The 11,779-nt window shown below is 32.9% G+C and overlaps 1 protein-coding gene and 1 long non-coding RNA gene across 2 annotated transcripts in view; one reads left to right on the forward strand and one right to left on the reverse strand.

The window, feature by feature from the left end:
• The window catches only part of LOC136802013 (myosin-J heavy chain-like), a 30,147-nt gene extending 28,397 nt beyond the window's left edge, over positions 1-1,750 (reverse strand). The window contains exon 1 of the mRNA XM_067058714.1: positions 1,643-1,750. The gene's annotated coding sequence lies outside the window, so the exon portion shown is untranslated. The remainder of the gene's footprint in view (positions 1-1,642) is intronic.
• A 1,304-nt stretch (positions 1,751-3,054) lies between these two features.
• Positions 3,055-4,919, forward strand: LOC136802021 (uncharacterized). The gene is made up of 3 exons (XR_010845942.1): positions 3,055-3,215; positions 3,758-3,992; positions 4,466-4,919. It is a non-coding gene; the product is annotated as an uncharacterized lncRNA (long non-coding RNA).
• The last annotated feature ends 6,860 nt before the right edge of the window (positions 4,920-11,779 follow it).

Below are 11,779 nucleotides of genomic sequence, written 5' to 3' on the forward strand. Positions count from 1 at the left end.
CAGTATTTCTTACTTTTAATATTTGGATCGTTTATAAGTCGAGAATAACAGTTATCCTTGGCAGTTTTGCTGGCCAATCTGCACCATAGATTTATAAAGCCCGAAGGACTGGATGGAGCTCTTCCAAGCAAAACAAGGGATACTTTTATGGACCTACCTGGTTATGCATTTAACACATATATAATTGATATCCGCGATATCAATTATAAACAATTATTAAACAATAATTCAGAAAATAAATAGTGACGATCTATTAAAATTAGTCGTTTGTTTCTTATAAAAAAACACGTTTAGAAACCAAAATTTCATGCTCTTGAAATATTCTTTCATTTTCAAGACTTCGAGAGCAAAAAAAACATCTCATCAAAAAATTCAGCAATTTTAAGAACATTGATGTATGCTTATTAATAGTGATTCTTATAGATAAATATGCGTTTTTTGAGCTGAAAAATTCTTTCTTTACAAAAATCAGCTTGAGCCATCTTTTACCTACTTTAATGCAAGTCCAAAATACCCTTTTTTTGGCCGTTTTTTAGCTGAAATTTACCCCGAATTGTTTTCCAAAAATCGAGCTCCGTCACATTCGAGGGTTTATAGTTATGCATCTTTGTGCAAAAAATAATAAAGAATGAAAGAGCCAATCTCGAGAAAAGCTAATACCTAAGTAATTGATAATGTGCTTATAAAAAAATATCGAATTTGGCCAGTTAATCTATAAAAACACGCCAAGCAACCAAAATTTCATGTCGAAACACACATATTCTTTAACAGTAAGCCCTCCTGAGCAAAAATCTCATAAAAAAACTGAGTAATTTGACTAAGAACATTGATGTATGCTTATTTAATAGTGATTCTTATAGATAAACATGCGTTTTTTGAGCCAACAAAATTTTTTGCAAAAATCTGCTTGAACCGTATTTTACCTATTTTACCTTACTTTCCTGCAAAAAATCAGAAAAAATTAACGACCTAATTTTTCACTAAGTCCAAAAAACCCGTTTTTTAGCCGTTTTTTGGCCCAAATTTGCCCCAATTTTTTTTTTTTGAAAATCGGGCTCCGTCACATTCGAGGGTTTATAGTTATGCATCTTTGTGCAAAAAATTAGAAAAAACTAACGAGCCAATTATGAGGAAAGCTAATAACGAACGAACGAACAGACGAACGAACGGACAAAGGTTAATTTATAGGACCTCCACCGGGGTAGGTCCAAAAAAAGTGAATATCGCAAAAAGTATTGCTGCTATTGTTTTCGAAAGTTTATTCTAACAAAGAGTATCTGGTGGTGACAACAAACATTGAGTGAAGGTAGAACCCCAGATTTCAAAATAAATTTTTATCCCTACTGTGGGAAAAAGTTCCACCGGGTGTGAGGCAGGGGTGTAGAATACGAGGGCATAGAAAAAGGCAATAATATATTGTTTTTGCATGAATCTGCAATCATCTTATATTAAAACGATTCAAAAATAATGAAAGGCAGCCAGCGCCCTCTCATTACGATGGCTCTAAAATAATTACTTCCTTGAGCAATTATACATGTGGGTGGCAGTTGATAGGCCATACAATTATCATAAATGAAAACATATGTTTTGTGTTGTCCCATTGCCCATTAAACATTCAAATTAAAGTGAATTACCGAATTACCTTAAGAGGTTTGCTGCAATATCATCGACCAGATGGTGGTTCGATATAGTTTCTTGTAGCCCCAAAAGCTTTTATCATCCCATCATCATTTATTGCGAAAGACCAAGCAAACAATCTACAAAAGTGAACGAACAAAAACAGGTTTATTTTGGTCCCTAATTGATAAGTTTTTCTTCCAAAATCATTCCAAACTCTTATTAAAGAGACCCTATTAGCCTCTTAAGGCTTGGGGGACACGAGCAGTTCTATTTGCGTTGGTGCAATGCAACATGCTTCATCCCACCAACACAAGAAAGAAAGTACGTCCCATGGTTTCTTTGTTTGTTTCATGGAAAAAAAGTGATGGAAATACCCAAAAGACACGCTGATTTTGACCCTGGGACAAAAGTGAGAGACACACAAATGTTATTAAAGTGTTGTCGATTTCACTTTTATTGGTAGAAAGGAAAATGGGGTGGAGACACGAGAAAACGTTTCAGGTTGGTGGAATGGAGCATGTTGCATTGCACCAACGCGAAAAAAATTTCTCGTGTCCCCAAGCCTTTACTTTCGATTTAAAAATACAGTTGACATTGGGCATTGTAACTTGACCATCAAATCAATGCAGAGAAAATCTCAAACACATTTAACTCCTTCATAGTATTTCACAAAATTGTCAGTAAGGATAAAGTACCATCAGTTTTAGAGAGATTCGAGTAATGGAGGCTTGAACTGGAAAAAAACTGGCTAAATCCATTTCTTCCCTTCTTGTAAAGAAGAAACTAGCTCTGTTATTATCCGCTAATTTTTCTAACACAAAAATATTGCCTGAAAGGCTAAAGGCTGTCTTGAAAGGGATTTTGAAAAAAAAAACATTTATTGTCTTTTTGTAAACCAGGGGTTAATTTCAGTGTCAAGTGACTTAATTCAATGCTTGATCAGGGGTGAAAAACTGAAATGTCCAGGGGTAGATCATTGAAAAAATAATATCTCTTTTTGCTTCGGAAAGACCTCAATATAACCAATACAATTCAGTTAACTAAATCATCGACAAATTATCTACACATATTTTTTTTTCTTCATTGAAACATAAACACAGGGTACACTACGAACATATACTACAAAATACTACCAAACATTAAAATAGTCCCTCCCTCCGCTAGAAACTTAAGTTATATCGCCAGAGGTAACTATATGAGGAAAGGAAAAAGTAAAACGAGGCGTGACGTGGAGAGAGCTATGGTTGTAGTAGACTAAAATAACGCACCACTGAACCTTCCAGATTCATGGATATATTCAACGACAGAAAGGATTATAGTTTGATTATCAACAAGATACAAGGGTTTTAATGTATTGCGAAATTTACATACACAGGAAGTTATTTAAGGTACCACAAAACCTAATTAGGGGCAATCTAGGAATGTGGGCTGCAACTTATGTAATTTAATTATAAAACCAGAGGTAATAAACGTGTATATAAAAACCAGTTCTTTGGATGTTTCCATCTATTGGAAAGAAGTTAAACTGAAAATAGGGAGACTGCAAAGGAAGTATTCAAAGATGAAGATATTGTTGTTGATCAATTTTTTAAGAGGTAATAACAGATAACATCTCTTACACGTTTTTTTCTATAAGAACCAACTGTATAAAAACGAAAAAAAACTTGATGGCTAAAATGTTAAGAACAAGCTTTATGGACTCTGAAACACCCAATTTCTCAGGAAATTGCACAAAAATACTCGGAAAATAGTGAAAATAAGAACATTTTAAGAACATTTTTCGGTATAAAACTCAAAAAACTAAGAACATACATAGCTTCAAAAGTTTTGGTTGTTTTTATAAAAAAAACGTGTAATTGATTTTTATTACTGTTCCAGTCTTAAGGTTACAGACTTTACCTAATGTAATTTGGATAAATTAAATAAGATTTTCATTTACTGAATACTATGTGTATTTCATGATTAGGTTATTAAAGATTTCAGAAGATTCAAGAACTACTAAACGTCAGCTGCTGAGATTACGTTTAGAAGTATACTGAGATGTGTTCCTTAATATTTTCAACGCACAACAAAGCTAGACTAACTTCTTAAAAGACTAGTTACAATTATTCTCAACAATTTCGAATTTCTTTTCTAGTGGCATACTCATTCAAAATTACCAATATTACCGGTACCACGCCTCCACCTGTCCCATGCTCCGATAAATTATGTCATGGCAAAATCGATGGCAACTATCAATATGGTCATACTGGTGTAGCGAGACCGACTTATTTTGTTCAGTGTTCAAGTGGAAAAGCCAGTTGTCAAGCATGCTTTCCCATTGAGTTTGGAGTTCAGTGAGAAATGCAATCAATGTTTATCAAAGAAAACAGGTACGAAACAATTTTTTTCAGCACTCGGTATAAACAATTTCTCTTAAAGTGCCTTTTGATATCATTTTCTCCCAAATTGGTATAAAAATATTTCTCCAAAATCAGAATTCAAATAACAACCATCTAGAGTTGTAGCATCGATTTTAAAAACTTAATAAATAAGATGCGTTGTATTATATTCTCAAAAGTTTAAAAAACGCCCTCACTAAAAATACAATGCCAACAATTGCAAAGAGAGTTCCGAGAATTATAACCTAATATTGTATACCTTATTACACAAAGATTACAATGAAAGTATTTAACGGCCTTGAAATTTGCACGATCTGAAATTAACACAAATTTTTCTGCTTTTTCAAGGAAAAAGCGGCTGGTTTTAATTAAGAGGGTTTTTATTAACGCGAAATTTTTCAATTCGTGTTAATAAAATGACTAGTGATATTCGTGTAATAAGGTAAATTTATCTCACTTTCTAGATGACTGTATCATAACGGAGCCATGGGAACCAGCTACTACATTCCAATGCCCAAATAAATGTCCTGAAGCTGGAAAAGGAGATTTTACAGGGAATATAGCAGATCCTTACAACCCTAGGCAATATATTGCTTGTTCATGGGGTCGAACAGCTGGGTGCATTGCCTGCCCTGGTAATTTATTATACAATGAAAAATGGAATGCATGTATATATGAAGGACAATCTAAAACTAACAATGAAGTTGACAATGGTTTTGTTTAGTCTACTTCTGTATTATTTATTAGTTCTTCTATTTATACTGAGACGATTAATTTGTCTGAGACGAGCAATTTACAAAATGAGCATTATGGAGGAGTGTACTTTCCATTCATTTTTCTATAAATAGGATCTCCTCCACAGATCACATTTTACAAACTTCTCGTTTCAGACGATTTTTCCGTCTCAGTATAAATGGAACTATTCAGAGCTTCCTGTTAGTGTATTAGATACTTTTTTCATTACTGTAATATACTTTATCATTTATCAATTATCATACTATTGTTGAAAAGAAATGCTGAAACAGTGTTCGATACACTGGGTCCGGTCTATACATATACTCTTCATTTGTCAATTTGTTAATTATAAAAACTAATCTTTTGACTTGTGTTGTATCAAGGTTATTTAGTATAACTACTTTAACTGGATTAAATTTCGCGAGATTAAATTTCGCGAGCTTAAAAAATCGCGAAATTTTCTAGATTTAATTTTGCAAGTAAGAGTTTTGGTAACAACTTAGTCTCTAATTTAATTGGGTAATTTAATGTTTGAAATAAAAGTTACCTTTGCACAAAGAAGACATCCTTTTAATAAAGTAATTCATTGAATTCTGGTTTCTTAACTTTATCAGTCAAGAAAAAGTTTACTATAATTTGTATCCATTAATATTCTTGAAATTTGATAATTTATCATCTTCATAACTAAAAGAAAATAAATTAAAACTACAATATTTACGTTTCCAGAGTGAACATTTAAAGACTTCGTGATGGGACTCAAATTTACAAAGCTTGTGATCAAGTACATCAAGTACATACATAGTACATTCATCAACTTGCTATCATCCTTGCAGCAATTAAACATATTGAAAAAGCCTCTGAAAACATGAAAAAACTAAAAAATTTGGTCTTGGTAAATTCAAAACTAAAAGTTAAGATTTGAACTTTCCATTCTTTGAACCTAACCCATCCATGCTATACCTCAGACTCACAACCTTATAAACCTCTTTTGTATATCATGAGTGTTGTAATCATAAAAATAGAGTTATGCATTTGTATACTGTTAGAGGGACAAAATATTTTACAATAAAAAATATGTTAAAAGAATAGAAAAAACAGTTATTCATTAGAGAACAAAGAAAGAAAAGACAACTCCTTATCAGAAGAAGTTGCCAAGACAACTTCTTCTTCCAAAGATGTTACCAAAACAACCTCTCATTGAAAGAAGACACTAAACAACCTTCGGACCATTACATCACGGAAAGAAGACATCAAATCCAAATCATTACATCATGGAAGAAGACCCCAAACAGAATTCAAACCATATGTCACGAAATGAGACTTTAATCCATTACATCAACCTGAATCATTACATCAAACTATTTACATTTACATAAGACACACAACACAATGAGGCTTTATAGCATCCAATCAATAAACGCTAAATCACTGACTAAATTACTGAGACATTACATAATGTGTCTCGCATTAACTCAACAAAAGAAATGCAAGTTCAGGACTTCTACAAAAGCTATAATTTGGGGAAAATAAGAAAAAAACATGAGATCTCAACTGGATGGCCAACAAGGAGCAAAAAGGAAGAAACCCGGGAAGAAATGCATAAAGAAGAAATATTTATTGTAAATTAAACTTGTGCACTATAATTTTTTTTAATTTAACTATAGAGAAAATAATCTAAAGGAAAAGAGTAAAATTATAGTGAACCCTTTAAATAATTAGAGTTGAAATAATTGGGAAGATTAAGGTAATCTTCTTAGTGATAAAAGGTAATTATCATAATACTTTCACTTTCGAAAGTTATTTATTTTCTTAAAGCAGTTTTAGAGTATAATAGAGCCCCTAAATATAATTTTATGATCCTTGATCCCAATATTTAATGTAGATATTTTGCCCGATTTCACATGCCTATGTAAAACCAAGAAAAAAGAAGTTCAAAGATAGACTGCAACCATGATACAAAAATGATAAAAAATTACAGCCAAAACACGTTGTCCAAAAGTAACAAAAAATAGACTAAGTTATGACTCAAAGGATCAACATATATCTTTAGAAAGTATTCCTATTTGTATTGAGACATTCCTTATATAGATTGATACAAAAAAGATGACAAATTACAAAAGATGCTCAGATTCTTAAATCCTCCATAAAGTCATAAGGAAAAGGAAATCAGAAAAAACTGTAACCACAAGAGATTTAACTCTGCAAATAAACTATAAAGGAAGAAATTTTGGCGGGAATTTAATTTGGCGGATGGCCAAAAAAGTTTTTTAGAGGGAATTTAATTTGGCGGATGGACGAAAAAACTAAATTTGGCGAAAATTTAATTTGGCGTTTGCTGAAAATTTTATCTTTAAAATGGCGTAAAAACAGCAAAAAAAATACAAAACCACCTTAAAAGAGATCATATTTTCAAAAACTTTAATTTGGCGGGAATTTAATTTGGTGGATGGCGGAAAAAAGAAATTTTGGCGGGAACTTAATTTGGCGGATTCTGGCCAAATCCGCCAAATTTTCTTTCCGCCAAAATTTCTTCCTTTAAGGTATATAGGCGTTTTTTGTCTGCGTTCATTATTGCCAAATATACTCAGCACTCATAAGTATATCAATACTCAATGTTTTGAATCTCAAAAGGGTGGACTGGGTTGGTGAGTAACAAGTCAAATGAGTGTAGCCACCCCTTTCAGTAAGTAAGTAAGTAAGTAAGTAAGTAATAGTTTATTTCATGTTGACGAAAAGGTAGCAACAAAGGCTAATAAAAGTCAACGCTACTTTGCAATTAAAAAAGACTAATGTTTTGTTGGCAGCTCATCGTCGCTGCTACTGAGGCTAGATATTGACAGCTTTTGGTTGGCAAAGTTTTTGTTTGTTTTTATCAAGTGAAGGTTATCTGTTCTGGGACTTCCTCTCACACGCCAAATGAAATCACCATCACATTCGGAGTTCCATTTTTTAGCTTTTTCGCACATCTCTTTGATTTTTCTTCTTTCATTGATGGTGAAATCATCAGTGATGCTTAGATGATATCCAAACTTTTTTAACGCTTTAAGGTTGCTCATGATTCTTTCTTTTTCTTCTTCACTTTGCAAGGTCATCTTTATCGGACGATTTTTCTTCGGCCCATTTTCATGTTCGAACCCAATACGATGTTGATGCGTTGGTTTGATGTCGTGGATGCCGATATCTTTGAGCAGATCCTCAATTTCCTTTTTGTCCTCTTCTTGATCTTCTTCTTTCGTGTCTTCAGCTTGTTCACAGAGTCCATGAATTATGATGTTTTTTCTTCTTGATTCGATGTCTCGTTTTTCTCTCCTCTCCTATCTTCTTTTTGTTCCGCAACAACAGATTTAAGATTTTCCTTGTGTGCTTTGGTTATATCAGCGTAGGTTTTACGGGATGACTCTTTCATAAAATCTTTTGTCTGTTGTATCTCTTCTTTTATCATTTTCCTTGTTTTGGCTTCTAGGTCGCTCATCTTTTGTGTTAGGATTGTTTCGATGTCGTTGTTGATGACTTCTCGGTCTTTGATCAGTTGTTTTTTGAGTTTTTTGATTTCGTCGTCTTTTTTAGCAATCTGCTCTTGCATCATATGGTACTTGTTTTCTCCGATTTTACTTCTTAAGGATCTCGTTATTCGCACACAATTGTGACATACATATCGATTATTGTACGTGTTAGCGAATATTTGCAGTTGGTAAAGTGGCAATTGTGTGCATTCGTAATGTACCATACGTTGGCAGCTACGGCATTTGAGTCGATTTTGATCTTCATCATCAATACACGTAACAAGGGTGTATGTTGCAGTTGTGTTTGCTGCTTCAATTGGTGGGTCTTGGGTGTTTTTATCGCGATTTTTGTTCATATTTAGCGAATTTCGATGCTTCTTTGAGTTTCCACCATTCTTTGAAAGCGATGCAGAACACGTCTTGACTATTTGACGTCAAAAAAAAAATGAAAAAAAAAAAAAATAAAAAAAATAAAAAAAAATAAAAAAAAATAAATAAAAAAAGTGAAGTAAAGTGAACTAAAGTGAAGGTAATTTATGGACCTAATTTTTAGGAAACAAAACTAATTTCAATTCTATTTTAACTAATTTGTTAGCTGATAGAAATTCATTAGGACCTTTTCATTTTCTTATTAGCACACACAAAGAGCTCAAAAGAATGCAAATGACAACCTTCTATGTACTGTATGTACACATCTTTTAGAATCATCTTTTATTTGTGTAAATCTATGTAGGAACTTCTCACCATAGACCTTTTTTTAAAGAGGCCACCCTGTTGAATAATTAAGTAGTCCAGCAGAAAAACAATGATATAGCCATGCATATATTACAATATGCATGGCTGTATCATTGTTTTTCTGCTGGACTACTTAATTATGAATTATTCAACAGGGTGGCCTCTTTAAGAAAAGATCTATTTAAATAGGAATATGTTTTAAGATAAATTACTGACATACATCCAAGAATGTTTGCACTGAGCATAGTGATACTTAAAAATGCTTTAAAATCTATCCTTTTTGTAAATCATATGGCGTAATTTACAAATCCCAAAGTACCGTCAACTGCGCTCTAACTTGGGACTATCTGACATAACATAGGACAGCAATTCGGCCACCATTTGATTTGACTTTATGAACGGCGTATTAAAAAATACAGGAAAAACAAATTTGTTGTCAAAGAGATTTAACAGTAAGTGAAAATACAGACCAGATATCAACCAGTCCCATGTTTCGACCATGATCGTCCCAAGTTAGAGCAGTTGACGGTAATCGATCATGTTAGAATTTTCAAATGATTAAACTGGGTCAAAGATACCTTACTCTCAATGAGTAGCTTCTTATGGGATTTTGCTTATCTGCTTATGTGGTGTAAGTTTGGATCTCCAGACTAACTTTCTCCCACATTTTCTATTCCACACATTTTAGACATTTTACCAATAAAAATTAGCTTAGTAGACAAAAAATTACCTAATTTCACCTGACTCAATTTGTTTATTAGTATCCCGCCTCTACAGGGTTCATAAATAAATCTTCTGTATGGTGGCTGAAATAAAGCAAATTCTTCCAGACGTACTTTATTTCAAAACCATTTTTCAACAACCTGACAACTTCATAGTAATCATCAAAGCCGATGCATATGGCGCGCCAAAGCGGAAATAAATACTATCTCTTTAAAACAATACTATCTTCGTTTAAAACATACTATCTTTGTTGTAAACATACTATCTTCGTTTAAAACATACTATTTTCGTTCAAAAAATACTATTTCCGTTTGAAAAAATACTATTCTCGTTTAAAACATACTATCTTCGTTTAAAAACATACTATCTTTTGTAATGATACTAACTTTTTTTAAACAATACTATCTATTTTAAAACGATACTATCTTTTTTTAAACATACTATCTTTTCGAAAACAGTCTGGAAACGAGGTTGGCACGTCTTGCCTCGCTCATTTTAAAGTTTGCATGCATGACCCCCGCATGGTGGGACGGCGGGACCATGCTTGCTGGATGGAAAGAACAACATGCTTTATATGGAAATGGCGGAACAGAAAGTCCAAAATGTGGTGAAAACACCACTGTTTTGGTTTTGATCTCAATGTTATGTGGTCATGTCCTTTTTTTCTTCTATTGGTTATGGTGTAAATGCCTGAAAGCTGCTTTAAATGGAGTAGTTAGTTGAACAGGAAGTATTCAGCCCTCAGACAGCGATGAGATTTTAGCTACACCAAGTGCCATCTTGTTATGTTGGTCCTGCATGTGGATATGGCCATATAAAATAAACACGAAAAACCAACGCCCATTACACGCCCCTCAAAATGAAAATTACACAAATTTGAATAATCGAGGCAACCTATATTCGAAAAAAGATAGTATTTTTTAAAAAGATAGTATTTTTTTAAAAGATAGTATTTTTCGATTTTTCAAACGAAGATAGTATGTTTACAACAAAGATAGTATTGTTTTAAAAAGATAGTATGAAAGATAGTAAAAATAGTATTATTTTTTAAAGATACTATGTTTTAAACGAAAATAGTATTTTTTAAGCAAAAAATAGTATGTTTTAAAAAAGATAGTATGTTTTAAACGAAGATAGTATGTTTACAACAAAGATAGTATGTTTTAAACGAAGATAGTATTGTTTTAAAAAGATAGTATTTATTTCCGCTTTGGCGCGCCATAGTATGCACGTGTGTTTTGCGCCAGAGGACATGTTTCGCGCCAATTTTGTAACTTTGACCTCCACTGATATTTTATTGGTTGAAAGTTTCCTCGATCCTGGTGTACATAATTTCAATTACGGCGGAATAATGATTCGTTTTGATTGGTCACTGTTTATGCTTTAAGAATTTGTTTACCATAATGGCTGTCTTAGCTGCGATACTCATGGTCCCACTGACAGACTGACCTATCACCTATTCATATTCACATGTGATTTACTGTATGAACATTACTGCACTTGGTAGGGCTGATGGGAGTAGTACTGGTCTACTGGTAGGTAAACATAGGACCAAAAACCCTGATAAGGGTTTCTCTTGGTTTGAGCATGGAGGTACAAAGAAAAACAGGAGTTTAATGAGTTTAATCTGTCGGTAAACGTCGGTAATTGTGTAATTAGTCGTTTAAAGTCTTTTGAAGTCTTTTGAATTCTTTTAAAATGTATCAAAAGAAATTCTAAGCTCGCCCGATGAAATAAGACTCCTTAGTAGAACTCAAGTTTACTCTGAACATTCTAACTATATCAGAAGATATTATTAGCCTTCTAAATAATATACAGTAATATACGATATACAATTGAATTAAATAAAACTTGGCCCCACAAGTAAAACAAGTTTATGTTCCCCTTCATTATCCGTTAAATTTTGTTTCAAAAATATATTTTCTTGAGCTAGTGGAATGGAATGGAAAGTAGCACACGGGATTTCAGAATCAATTTTTAGACAAAAAGTTGCTGGAGAATTTTGGAGGAGAATATCTAGCAATTGAGTTCACATTGAAGAAAACATTAATTGAAAGATCTTGTCATTTGATTTCTCTTTCG

Source organism: Clytia hemisphaerica, unplaced genomic scaffold (assembly GCF_902728285.1).
Source record: "Clytia hemisphaerica strain Z4C2 unplaced genomic scaffold, Clytia hemisphaerica genome assembly, whole genome shotgun sequence".
Taxonomy (NCBI): domain Eukaryota; kingdom Metazoa; phylum Cnidaria; class Hydrozoa; order Leptothecata; family Clytiidae; genus Clytia; species Clytia hemisphaerica.